Here is a 13,108-nt window from a genome sequence, read left to right on the forward strand (position 1 = left end):
AAAAAGAAAGAAAAGGTATAGCAGCTTATATAAGAAATTTAACCTTCTATTCTGTGTGTCTCTACATATTATCTTTCTACCCATCAATCACATAGCTTCTGTCAAACCTAATAATTTCTTACAATTTAATACCTTCCAGGACTGAGCAAAAATTCTGGGAAAAAAAAAAAAGAGAATCTTAGTAAGTTTACATTAAGTGGATACCCAGATAATACTATGTCTGTTGACATTGTGACTTCAATAAAACACATTGTGCTAATTGCCAAGTGTTTGTGAAGCTTCTCTTTTATATAGAATATAGTAATGGGTAGTAATAATATATAAGAAAATAGAATACATAGATTATGCTATCCAGGATCTTAAAACCAGGTCATCTGCAGAGTGCTTTAAAACCAATGTCAGGAGGCAATTATCATCTCCAGTCTTACCTTTTACCATGAAACCTCTGAGATGAGTCCCAAAAGCCAGCTCTGAATCTATATTATATGCATATTATACTGACTACACAGTCACAGGCTATATCATGACACCTCAATGACAGACCACATACAAAACAGTGGTTCCATAAGCTCCATATCACCCACCAGTATACCTGTCTTAGTCTGTGTACACATAGACTTTGATGTTTGGAAGACAAAATCACATAACATATTTCTTAGTAACTATATGGTCATTAAGTGACATGCAACTGTTCTGGCACTATATAATTCAATAGAAATGGAGAAGACATCAAAAAATCTAAAATTTGGGACTAGAGTTGCGCACTGGTTGACTCACTGCTTGGGACACCTACATCCCATAAGGAGTGCCTTGTTCAAGTGCCCCCTGATGTGTAGGCTGGGAGGCAGCAAATGATGACTGAAGTACCCGGCTCCCTGTCACCAGTGTAGGACACCTGGATTGAGTTCTGGGCTCCTAGCTTCAGTTTCATCCAGCTCTGGCTTTTCAGGGCATTTAGGGATTGAACAAGCAGATGGAAAACTGTTTCCATTTCTTTTTCTCTTTCTTTCTCTCTCTTTCTTCCACCTCCCTCCCTTTCCTCTCTCCCTCCCTCCCTCTCAGTGTCTCCACCTTTCCAATAAAATGAAAATAAATAATTTTACTGCAAAGTTTGTTTACAACCCTCTATGCATTTTTGGACATAATCACAATTCTGATAAATTTTTACTGTACCGCATGACATATTCTGATGGACTTTTTATACTCTTCACAGGTGCTGTGACTTTTGATTATTTAGCCTCATAAGATGTTTACAATGAATCCCAAAGATGACGTTTCATGCATAGGTTGGTCTTTAGCCCTTAAAAAAATTAGTTTAATTCCCTAGATTCACATTGCTTTGCCCTCTCATCATATTTTAGAGCTCCTTCCAATCCTCCCCCAATCCCAACAACACCCCAGAGGGTACAGGGCTTAAGCTTCCTATGGGAACATTGCCACCCCAACTCTGTGTGACCTAACAGATTCACAGTCTTTCTGACAACATAAAGGAGCTGGGAGACAAAATTAGGAATGGAGACAGCAGAACAAGCTAGAATTGAGCCTTAGTCATCACCATTTCAAATGTGAGTCCAGTGAACAGCAGCCCCGGCTGACCTATATGAAAACTAAAGTGTAACATATGGGTCAACCATATTTTAGAAATGGTTTCTGCCATTCCTGCAGCCTGATACTTTGATTGCATTGCGGTTGCTCTAAAAGCCCTAATGCAGAGGTCTGTGGATTCTTCTCTTTCCTTTGTGGTTTGAAGCTGGGCAGAGGGGAGGAGACTCGGGAAAGAAAAATTGCCCACTGCATCATGACAGCTGTATAATTAGGCAAGGCAGGCCCGTGTTCACAGCGTTTGTCATTCAGCAGTTGTTCACACCCCACGTGCCTTAGCCAGGTGCTCTGAACAATGAGGTGATGATAATGTCTTCATGTGACCTGGGCCCTAGGAACATTCAAGCTCAAGTACACCAGACAATTCATCTTCCTGATGAAGTAAAAAGACGACTCTTTCATTTTATTCGTGTTCATTATTCTCTATTTGCTGTAAAAGTTAAATGTTTTGTTTAAAAATTACTAAAAAACATACTCAACTTTTAAAAGGAGAGTTATATGAGAGATTTGTGAATTTTTTTCCTCCAAAATATTTTTCCCGAACTTTGAGATTCCAGACTTATAATTCCATTTGTAAAAATGACAGATTTAATGTCAAGTAATCGAAAGTAGACTGGCAGCTAGGAATCTGTGTTAGAGTTCATTAGCCTCTGTGATTTCTATTTATCCAGATAAAGGAGAATATCTTTTTAAAAAAGATGAAATATCCGCAGCTCACTTGGCTAATCCTCTGCCTGCGGCGCTGGCGCCCCGGGTTCTAGTCCCGGTCGGGGCGCCGGATTCTGTCCCAGTTGCTCCTCTTCCAGTCCAGCTCTCTGTTGTGGCTCGGGAAGGCAGTGGAGGATGGCCCAAGTCCTCCTGGGAGACCAGGAGGAAGCACATGGCTCCTGTCTTCGGATCAGCGCAGCGCGCCGGCCATAGCAGCCACTTGGGGGGTGAACCAACAGAAGGAAGACATTTCTGTCTCTCTCTTTCACTGTCCACTCTGCCTGTCAAAAAAAAAAAAAAAAAAAAGATGAAATATCTGAACTCTGGTTATTTTGTTCAGTTATTAAATACATGCTATCAGGCAATGTTGCTTTACCTCCAACTAATGCATGTTTCCTCTTCTGACTATACACATAGATGATACTAAAATGCTCAGGATCCTGGGGCAGGCATTTGGTCTAACAGTTAAGATTCCAATTAAGGAGGCTGGATCCCACATTGGAGTGCTTGGGATTGATTCCTGGCTCTGGCTCCTGACTTTAACTTCCTACCAGTGCAGACCCTGGGAGGCAGCAGGTGATGGTTCAGGTTTGATCCCTGTAACCCACATGGGAGACCAGATTGGCTGGCTTCCATGGCTCCAGCCCCAGCAATCAATTGTATGCACTTGGGGAATAAACTAGCAGATGAGTGAAATGAGTGATCTCTCTCTCTCTCACACACACACACAAACATGCAAAATAAATAAACAAACAATTTTCAAAGCCCTGGACACTCATGAGCTCCTGTAAGCTTAGTGCCTCCACCTAGCCCCTTCCCCCCTAAACTTTCCATTGTTCTTATACTCTTTTTAACTTTTACTTAGTAAATATAAATTTCCAAAGTACAGCTTATGGATTACAATGGCTCCCCCCCCCATAACCTCCCTCCCACCCGCAACCCTCCCATCTCCCACTACCTCTCCCATTCCATTCACATCAAGATTCATTTTCAATTATCTTTATACACAGAAGATCAATTTAGTATATATTAAGAATTCAACAGTTTGCACCCACACAGAACATAAAGTGTAAAATACTGTTTGAGTACTAGTTATAGCATTAATTCACACTGAACAACACATTAAGGACAGAGATCCTACATGAGGAGTAAGTGCACAGAGACTCCTGTTGTTGACTTAACAAATTGACACTCTTGTTTATGGTGTCAGTAATCTCCCTAGGCTCTTGTCATGAGTTGCCAAGGCTATGGAAGCCTTTTGAGTTCACTGACTTTGATCTTATTTAGATAAGGTCATAGTCAAAGTGGTCAAAGTGGAAGTTCTCTCCTCCCTTCAGAGAAAGGTACCTCCTTCTTTGATGGCCTGTTTTATCTACTGGGATCTCACTCACAGAGATCTTTCATTTAGGTCATTTTTTTTTTTTTTTTTGACAGAGTGTCTTGGCTTTCCATGCCTAAAATACTCTCATGGGCTTTTCAGCCAGATCTGAATGCCTTAAGGGCTAATTCTGAGACCAGAGTGCTATTTAGGACACCTGCTCTATAAGTCTGCTGTGTATCCCACTTCCCATGTTGGATTGTTCTCTCCCTTTTTTATTCTATCAGTTAGTATTTGCAGACACTAGCATAGTTTATGTGATCCCTTTGATTCTTAGACCTATCAGTGTGATCAATTGTGAACTGAAATTGATCACTGGGACTAGTGAGATGGCATTGGTACATACAATCTTGATGGGATTGAATTGGAATCACCTGGCACATTTCTAACTCTACCATTTGGGGCAAGTCCGATTGAGCATGTCCCAAATTGTACATCTCCTCCCTCTCTTATTCCCACTCTTATACTTAACAGAGATCACTTTTCAGTTAAATTTAAACACCTAACAATAATTGTGTGTTAATTACAGAGTTCAACCAATAGTATTAAGTAGAACAAAAATACTAAAAGGGATAAAGTATTAAGTTGTACATCAACAGTAGGACAAGGGCCAATCAAGTCACTGTTTCTCATAGTGTCCATTTCACTTCAACAGGTTTCCTTTTTGGTGCTCGGTTAGTTCTCACCAATCAGGGAGAACATATGATATTTGTCCCTTTGGGACTGGCTTATTCACTCAGCATAATGTTTTCCAGATTCCTCCATTTTGTTGCAAATGACCAGATTTGATTGTTTTTTACTGCTGTATAATATTCTGTAGAGTACATGTTCCATAACTTCTTTATCCAGTCTACTGTTGATGGGCATTTAGGTTGATTCCAGGTCTTAGCTATTGTGAATTGAGCTGCAATAAACATTGAGGTGCAGACAGCTTTTTTGTTTGCCAATTTAATTTCGTTTGGGTAAATTCCAAGGAGTGGGATGGCTGGGTTATATTCAGGTTCTGAGGAATCTCCAGACTGACCTCCATAGTGGCTTTACCAGTTTGCATTCCCACCAACAGTGGGTTAGTGTCCCTTTTTCCCCACATTCTCACCAGCATCTGTTATTGGTAGATTTCTGTATGTGAGCCATTCTAAACGGAGTGAGGTGAACCCTCATAGTGATTTTGATTTGCATTTCTCTGATTGCTAGTGATCCTGACCATTTTTTCATGTGTCTGTTGGCCATTTGGAATTCCTCTTTTGAAAAATGTCTATTGAGGTCCTTGGCCCATCTCTTAAGTGGGTTGTTTGTTTTGTTGTTGTGGAGTTTCTTAATCTCCTTGTAGATTCTGGTTATTAACCCTTTATCTGTTGCATAGTTGGCAAATATTTTTTCCCATTCCGTCGGTTGCCTCCACTTTCCTGACTGTTTCTTTTGCAGTACAGAAACTTCTCAATTTGATGCAATCCCAAATGTTAATTTTGGCTTTAACTGCCTGTGTTTCCAGGGTTTTTTCCAAGAAGTCTTTGAGGTACCTAAATCTTGCAGGGTTTCTCCAATGTTCTCCAATAATTTGGTGGTGTCCGGTCATACATTAGGTCTTTAATCCATGTTGAGTGGATTTTTGTGTAAGGTGAAAGGTAGGGGTCTTGCTTCATGATTCTGCACGTGGAAATCCAGTTTTCCCAGCACCATTTATTGGATAGACTGTCCTTACTCCTGCGATTGGTTTTGGATCCTTGATCAAATATAAATTGGCTGTAGATGTTTGGATTGATTTCTGATGTTTCTATTCTGTTCCAATGGTCTATCCATCTGTTTCTGTACCAGTACCATGCTGTTTTTTGTTTTTTTGTTTTTTTGTTTTTTTGTTTTTTTTTTTTTTTTTGACAGGCAGAGTGGACAGTGAGAAAGAGAGACAGAGAGAAAGGTCTTCCTTTGCTGTTGGTTCACCCTCCAATGGCCGCCGCGGCCTGAGCACCGCGCTGATCCAATGGCAGGAGCCAGGTACCTATCCTGGTCTCCCATGGGGTGCAGGGCCCAAGGACTTGGGCCATCCTCCACTGCACTCCCTGGCCACAGCAGAGAGCTGGCCTGGAAGAGGGGCAACCGGGACAGAATCTGGCGCCCCGACTGGGACTAGAACCCCATGTGCCGGCGCCGCAAGGCGGAGGATTAGCCTAGTGAGCCGTGGCGCCGGCCTACCATGCTATTTTGATTACAATTGCCCTGTAGTATGTCCTGAAATCTTGTATTGTGATGCCTCCGGCTTTGTTTTTGTTGTTCAAGATTGCCTTAGCTATTCGAGGTCTCCTGTGCCTCCATATGAATTTCAGCATCATTTTTTCCAGATCTGAGAAGAATGTCTTTGGTATTTTGATTGATATTTCATTGAATCTGTAAATTGCTTTTGGGAGAATGGACATTTTGATGATATTGATTCTTCCAATCCATGAGCATGGAAGATTTTTCCATTTTTTGCTCTCCTCTTCTATTTCTTTCTGTAAGGTTTTGTAATTTTCATCGTAGAGATCCTTAACATCCTTGGTTAAGTTTATTCCAAGGTATTTGATTGTTTTTGTGGCTATTGTGAATGGGATTGATCTTAGAAGTTCTTTCTCAGCCATGGCATTGCCTGTGTATACAAAGGCTGTTGCGTTTTGTGCATTGATTTTATATCCTGCTACTTTAGCAAACTCTTCTATGAATTCCAATAGTCTCTTAGTAGAGTTATTTGTATCCCCTAAATAAAGAATCATATCATCTGCAGAGAAGGATAGTTTGAGTTCTTCCTTCCCAATTTGTATCCCTTTAATTTCTTTTTCTTACCTGATGGCTCTGGCTAAACTTCGAGAACTATATTGAATAGCAGTGGTGAGAGTGGACATCCCTGTCTGGTACCAGATCTCAGTGAAAATGCTTCCAACTTTTCCCCATTCAATAGGATGCTGGCCGTGGGTTTTTCATAAATTGCTTTGATTGTGTTGAGGAATGTTCCATCTATACCAAATTTGCTTAGAATTTTCATCATGAAAGGGTGTTGTATTTTATCAAATGCTTTCTCTGCATCTATTGAGATAATCATATGGTTTTTCTTCTGCAGTCTGCTAATGTGGTATATCACATTGATTTGAGAACATTTAACCATCACTGCATACCAGGGATAAATCTCACTTGGTCTGGGTGGATGATCTTTCTGATGTGTTGTTGCATTCTATTGGCCAGAATTTCATTGAGATTTTTGCGTTTATGTTCATCAGGGATATTGGTCTGTAATTTTCTTTCCATGCTGCATCTTTTTCCGGCTTAGGGATTAAGGTGACGCTGGCTTCATAGAAAGAATTTGGGAGGATTCCCTCTTTTTTGATTGTTCTGAATAATTTGAGAAGAATTGGAGTTAGCTCTTCTTTAAATGTCTGGTAGAATTCAGCAGTGAATCCATTTGGTCCTGGGCTTTTCTTTGTTGGGAGGGCCTTTATTACTGTTTCAGTTTCTGACTCAGTTATGGGTCTGTTTAGGTTTTCGATGTCTTCCTGGTTCAATATAGGTAGGTTGCATGTGTCCAGGAATCTATCCATTTCTGATAGATTTCCCTGTTTGCTGGCATACAAGTCCTTGTAGTAATTTCTGATGATTCTTTTTATTTCTGTGGTGTGTGTTGTTACATTTTCTTTTTCATCTCTGATTTTATTGATTTGGGTCTTTTCTTTTTTTAAGTTAGTTGGGCCAATGGGATGTCAATTTTGTTTATTTTTTCAAAAAACCAGCTCCTCGTTTGGCTGATGTTTTGTAATGTTTTTTTTTGGATTCAATCCTGTTGATTTCTTTTCTGATTTTAATTATTTCTCTTCCCCTACTAGATTTGGGTCTGGTTTGCTGCTGTTCTTATATTCTTTACAATCTCATTATCTCCTAAGATACTCAGTGCATGAAGGAGTTTACTCTCTGTTTTTCATAGGTAAAATTAAATTAATTTATGTCTGCACCCCAATTCCTTTTCACCATTTGTTTCCTTTAATATTGCTCCACTTTATGTGGCCTGCTAGGTAGAAGTTGAGGTTACTTCTCTGCTGTCTTGCCTTCTTTTACTTTCAGGAGCTCCCATCACGTGGTCATACTCTGGACTTTGTTGGATACCTGGTTATAATGCCACACTGAAATAATACCTGAAGCTCAAATGGGCTGTAATTATTTAGGGTTTAGTTGGCAACTGACTCCTATTTTGGGAATGAACTCAGCTCATTCTCTTCCTCCAAGACTGCCCCTTCCCACCCCCTTATCCCTCCCATAACCCCAAGAGACATCTTTTGTTTTTACAACCTGACCCTGTGCCTCTCATGCCTAATGGGCATCAAATCCAAGGCTACCAACCAGATTTTCTCTCCAGGGAATTTGGAAGTGAACCTGACACTTGAGAATCTGAATTGCTGTCCAGAACCAGCTTACGTGAATTTGAGAGCTGTGAGGCTGCCATGCTTATGAAGAAGCAGGAATAGCCCATCTCCCAAGAGAAATGACCAAGTGTGAATACTAAATATAATACAAGTGACCCCAGAAAAAGCAAGAAAATACTGGGAGGACAGCTGACTCAGCTCCTGACCACCTTCCAGACCTACGGGGGTCAACCTCTCTTCTACTCCAGTGTTCTGGGAAATGGCCCTCTGACCGAACAATCATTTCTAAGGGTTTATTAATTCTGCTTAAATTAATTTGAGTGGGATACAAATGCTTCTTACGACAGGGAGGTGAAAGTTTTATTATATGACAATGTCCAGAGAGGAAATTTTCTTTGTTTGGGGAAATATCTTGACGAACTGCTGGGGTTAGAAGGTGAGATCTGAGGACACAGCAGGTGTTAAGGCAACAAAACCAAACACTTAACTCCTCTGCATGAACGGAATTTTTTTCTGCTAAAAGAGAAGGGATGAAGAGAAGAAATAAGCAGGGGGAAGAAATAAAAACAGCGAATAAATGGGTTGAGGCAAAAAGGCTTCACAGAGCACACTGGCAATCCCCTGGTGGGAGAGTTGTTGGGCTAATCTAAGAATGGTGATATCTAGCGCTCAATTTGAAACTCTGTGTTGCTGAAATGAAAACACTGCTCTGTCTACATCCTGCCCTTCTGTTCTCTGTACTTGCTCATGCTTTGTTTGTTCACATGTGAATTTTTGTTGAAACTGAGCAATAGGCTAAATTTTATATCTGTTTATTATGTTAAAGAATTAAATCAGCATAAAAGGGAGCAGGTGCCCAAAAGCAGAAGTAAGCATGATCTCTTGGTCTGAACCTTTTAATTTCTATATAGTGTGAAAAAAGGATTAAAGGCCATCTCAGTAGTCAGGGGGCTGAGGGGGTTCAGTTCACACAACTAGAACTGGCAGGGTTCAGGACACACACCACTAAATTATGGCAGTGAGACCTTTTCCCATTCTTCTTTCATGAAACAGGCCATAAAACTTGGAAAGAATTCTCTGATCTGGGGCTGGCACTGTGGCGCAGTGGGTTAAAGCCCTGGCCTGAAGTGCTGGCATCCCATATGGGCACCGGTTCTAGCCCTGGTTGCTTCTCTTCCAATCTAGCTCTCTGCTATGGCCTGGGATAGCAATAGAAGCTGGCCCAAGTCCTTGGGCCCCTGCACCCATGTGGGAGACCTGGAAGAAGCTCGTGGCTCCTGGCTTCGGATCGGTGCAGCTCTGGCCGTTGTGGCCAACTGGGGAGTGAACCAGAGGATGGAAGACCTCTCTCTCTCTCTCTCTCTCTCTGTGTGTGTGTGAGAGAGAGAGAGAGAGAGTGTGTGTGTGTGTGTAACTCTGACTTTAAGATAATAAAATAAATCTTAAAAACAAAATTCTCTGACCTTCTAGTGCAGCAGGCTGTAAGACCCCCATGTGAGAGGTGTCCACACTGTACCAGGAGGAACAGCCTGATCTCTGAAGACACAAGAATACAGAGGAGACTCTCAACAAAGGGGCCTTGCTAAGTTCTTCCCGGTTTATTACCATTGGATCTTACCTTTCTTGTTCAATCATGCTTCTCCACAACCATCAACTTCATCAACATATCATAACAACACACAGCTTTCCGGATTCTTTTTGGGTCTTTGTTTCTTCATGAAGCTCCCCTGTCACATAAAACTTACATTAAATAAATCTGTATGCTTTTTACTTGTTAATCTGTCTTTTGTTAGAGGGGCCTCAGCCATGACCCTAAGATAAGGAGAAAAGGTATTTCTTCTCCCCTGCATAAATCCCACTTAAACCCTGTGTTACACAGGCAACCCCAAGAGCCTTGACTCAAACATACCCCCTCTGCTGCTCATAAATTGATTTGATTTGCAAACTTATTAGGCATTTCTGTACTAAAGTCAAGTCATTGTGTATATGTAAATCTAAGTTAAACCCAAAAGCAACACTCCAAACACATTACTCACTAAGACTTCTGAGATCTGCAGGCCCAGTGTGCTACAGAAATAAACAACATGAGTGCCATAGTTGAAACAAATTTACTCAATGGCTCCAGGAACTGGGTGCAAAGATATATTAGAATTGAGATTTCATTTTTAAAAAGATTTTTTTGCTTTCCAAAAAGAGTTATACTTGCCGTCTTCTAAATAGCAAATTCATCTAATGCATTTAAAATATGATTTAGTTTAGCAAAATTGATTTACAACCAACTTTTCAGGAATCCATCTATTGACTAAAGAGAGGTATGCCTGTTATGCAAAATGCTGTGCTTAAGTACCTTAAGGAATAATTCCAGTCCATTATTTCTTAGCCTATCTAGAGGTATTTGTGTTTATTTTATAGCTTTTTCCCCTCTTTGATTTACATTTACGAGACAGTCGAAGAGAGATGATGTGAGATGGTTTTTATTTTTATGAGCAAAAGGAACCACACCAACCACAAGTAGCATAACACTGCCACGACTGAATTATGTAGGTCTCCCCAACAGAGGGAAAATTAAAAGGGAATTTTGTCCCTACTTTCACATTTTATGGTGAAGTCTTGCCCTAAGAATGCTTACTGGACAATTCAATTATAAATATAAAATTGTGGTTGCATACATTGCCAACATAACTTGAAACCAATTAAGAGGTTATTAACTTCAGGTAAGCTCTTGGGAGTTCATTCGTGGTTATATGCTAGCCACTGATAAGACCCTCATTAGCCAAAATAATGAAGAATGGCCTAAATTATCTCTTTCATGAGTCCATGAGAATATACTGTCAGGAGCGGGCTAAGATGAAATTTAGATGGGCTCATTCCTCCTCAAGACCATGTCATACTTGCTTCCAGTTATTTGTTACACACAAATATAGTTCATCAACTCAGTAAATATGACCCCATCAATACTACTGCTCTATCTTGCCAGCACATACCTGCATTCACACACACACCACCACCACCACAACTGGAACAGTAAAACTGCCAACACACCAGCCAAACACAGCCCGCAAATGAGCTTCATGTAATTTCCATTTCAGACACAATATTGTTGTAAAAGCCTTTGCATTGACACTTGAAAATTAAGAGTGTTCACATGGAAATTCACATTTCTAAAAAGAAACAAAAAAAAAACTTCTGGCTGAAATCTCCACTGGAGCTCCGAGACGACGTCCCCTTGGTTGAGAAATCAGCTTTGCCACCGTCCTCCCTTCCTCCACCCCACTTCTCCACTACCTTTCACCCAGACCATGTTGCATGTGTTCCTTCCTAGCAAGTGTTTGGGCTTTTAATGTCTACCTCCCAGTGTTTCCATTCTCTGTGGCTTCTGAAAGCATCTTCTCTTTCAACATAGTAAACGCTAAACAGATTTAACCAGAGACCGTCTGGAAACGTGAATCCTCATTTTGACTTTCTATGCTTCTAAAATTCAAAAAAGTATCACCCTTTGTAACTGTAAGCTTTTAAACATAGGGGAGTAGTACTTTAAAAACATGGATTCTGGCTGGCGCCATGGCTCAATAGGCTAATCCTCCACCTTGTGGCGCTGGCACACCAGGTTCTAGTTCCGGTCGGGGTGCCGGATTCTGTCCCAGTTGACCCTCTTCCAGGCCAGCTCTCTGCTGTGGCCAGGGAGTGCAGTGGAGGATGGCCCAAGTCCTTGGGCCCTGCACCCCATGGGAGACCAGGAGAAGCAACTGGCTCCTGCCTTCGGATCAGCGCGGTGCGCCAGCCGCAGCACGCTGGCTGCGGCGGCCATTGGAGGGTGAACCAATGGCAAAGGAAGACCTTTCTCTCTGTCTCTCTCTCTCACTGTCCACTCTGCCTGTCAAAAAAATAAAAAAAATAAAAAAAAATAAAAAAAAAAACATGGATTCTAATCACAAGTGTATTTAGGCATTTTTCCCCTAAAACATAAGTTTACATCTATCTTAATTGATCTACAATCAATTGATTAAAAAACCTGGCATGATTGTGTAAAATGTGTCTCTCTCAGCAGCTTGAGACATCACCCTATGCCAGCAGAGAGTATCTCGTCGCTCCATGTCAGGAGGAAGTAGCTCATCTTCCCTCTACCCCTCCTAGACTTTTTCGGTTAATGTAATCCCATACAACTTCTGCTTTATAAAAAAACAAAAGGGAGGAATGTTAGTAAAATGGCGCAGTCTTTTCTATGGCGCGATCTACACCCCGACACCATCCTAGGCCCTAGCCCCGGCTGCCACTGCTGGAAGCCAGGTGGCCACATGGCCCAACCACCAGTGTCAGTTCCACCCCCATCCTAACGGGATTTGCTGCTCCTATTTCCCTGCCCGCCCCCAGCAAAGTTTTAAAAGGACCTGTTCCTGAACACATGGCTCTTTCTCTGTCTCCTCTCTCTCCATCTCTTGATCCCTCTCCCTCCATCTCTTTTCTCTCCATCTCTCTGTTTCTCTGGATCTCTCTCTTATGCTCTTCATCTCCCTCTTTTCCTTCTTCACCCTTTCTCTCTAGTCTGTTGGGTTTCTCCCAATAAATCCTTTCCCTTACTCTGGAAAAAAAAATAAAATAAAATCTTTCTCTCTTTGCAGCTAACACTGGGGTAGGAAAAAAGAAACCGTGCACATAAAGCTTAGAATCTAATTTAAGGAGTATTGTGCTTTTCTTGTGTGTAACCCAAGGTAAAATTTTTGATTAAAAAGTATGTAAGAGAGATTCTATATGAACAATAGTGCATGCTATGTTTGGAAAATGAAGGCTATTGCTTTTAAGAAAAATATAATAAAATGTTAGATATAGCCCATGATATTAGGCTTTGATAATTATAAACTTACAACTGTAAACATGTTTACTATTGAAATTCCTGAACCAAAAATAATAACAATAACTTTGTCATTGTGTATCTGAAATATGTAATCCCCAGTCCCGCTTCTCCCACTGAAAGAAGTTTTCTATGTTCTAGGCTTCCAGACAGTTCTATTGCTCCATGAAAAAACACACCATATTGGAGGAT

General features: G+C 40.9%; 1 long non-coding RNA gene across 1 annotated transcript; it reads right to left on the reverse strand.

Moving 5' to 3' along the window:
* Positions 1-1,972: 1,972 nt before the first annotated feature.
* LOC149128770 (uncharacterized) lies at positions 1,973-11,821 on the reverse strand. The gene is made up of 2 exons (XR_016223656.1): positions 9,686-11,821; positions 1,973-2,591 (listed from the first exon to the last, which is right to left on the reverse strand). It is a non-coding gene; the product is annotated as an uncharacterized LOC149128770 (long non-coding RNA).
* Positions 11,822-13,108: the final 1,287 nt, after the last annotated feature.

The sequence above is a fragment of the Oryctolagus cuniculus genome, chromosome 1 (genome assembly GCF_051225735.1).
Source record: "Oryctolagus cuniculus isolate XC-2025 breed Fujian yellow rabbit chromosome 1, ASM5122573v1, whole genome shotgun sequence".
NCBI classification, from domain to species: domain Eukaryota; kingdom Metazoa; phylum Chordata; class Mammalia; order Lagomorpha; family Leporidae; genus Oryctolagus; species Oryctolagus cuniculus.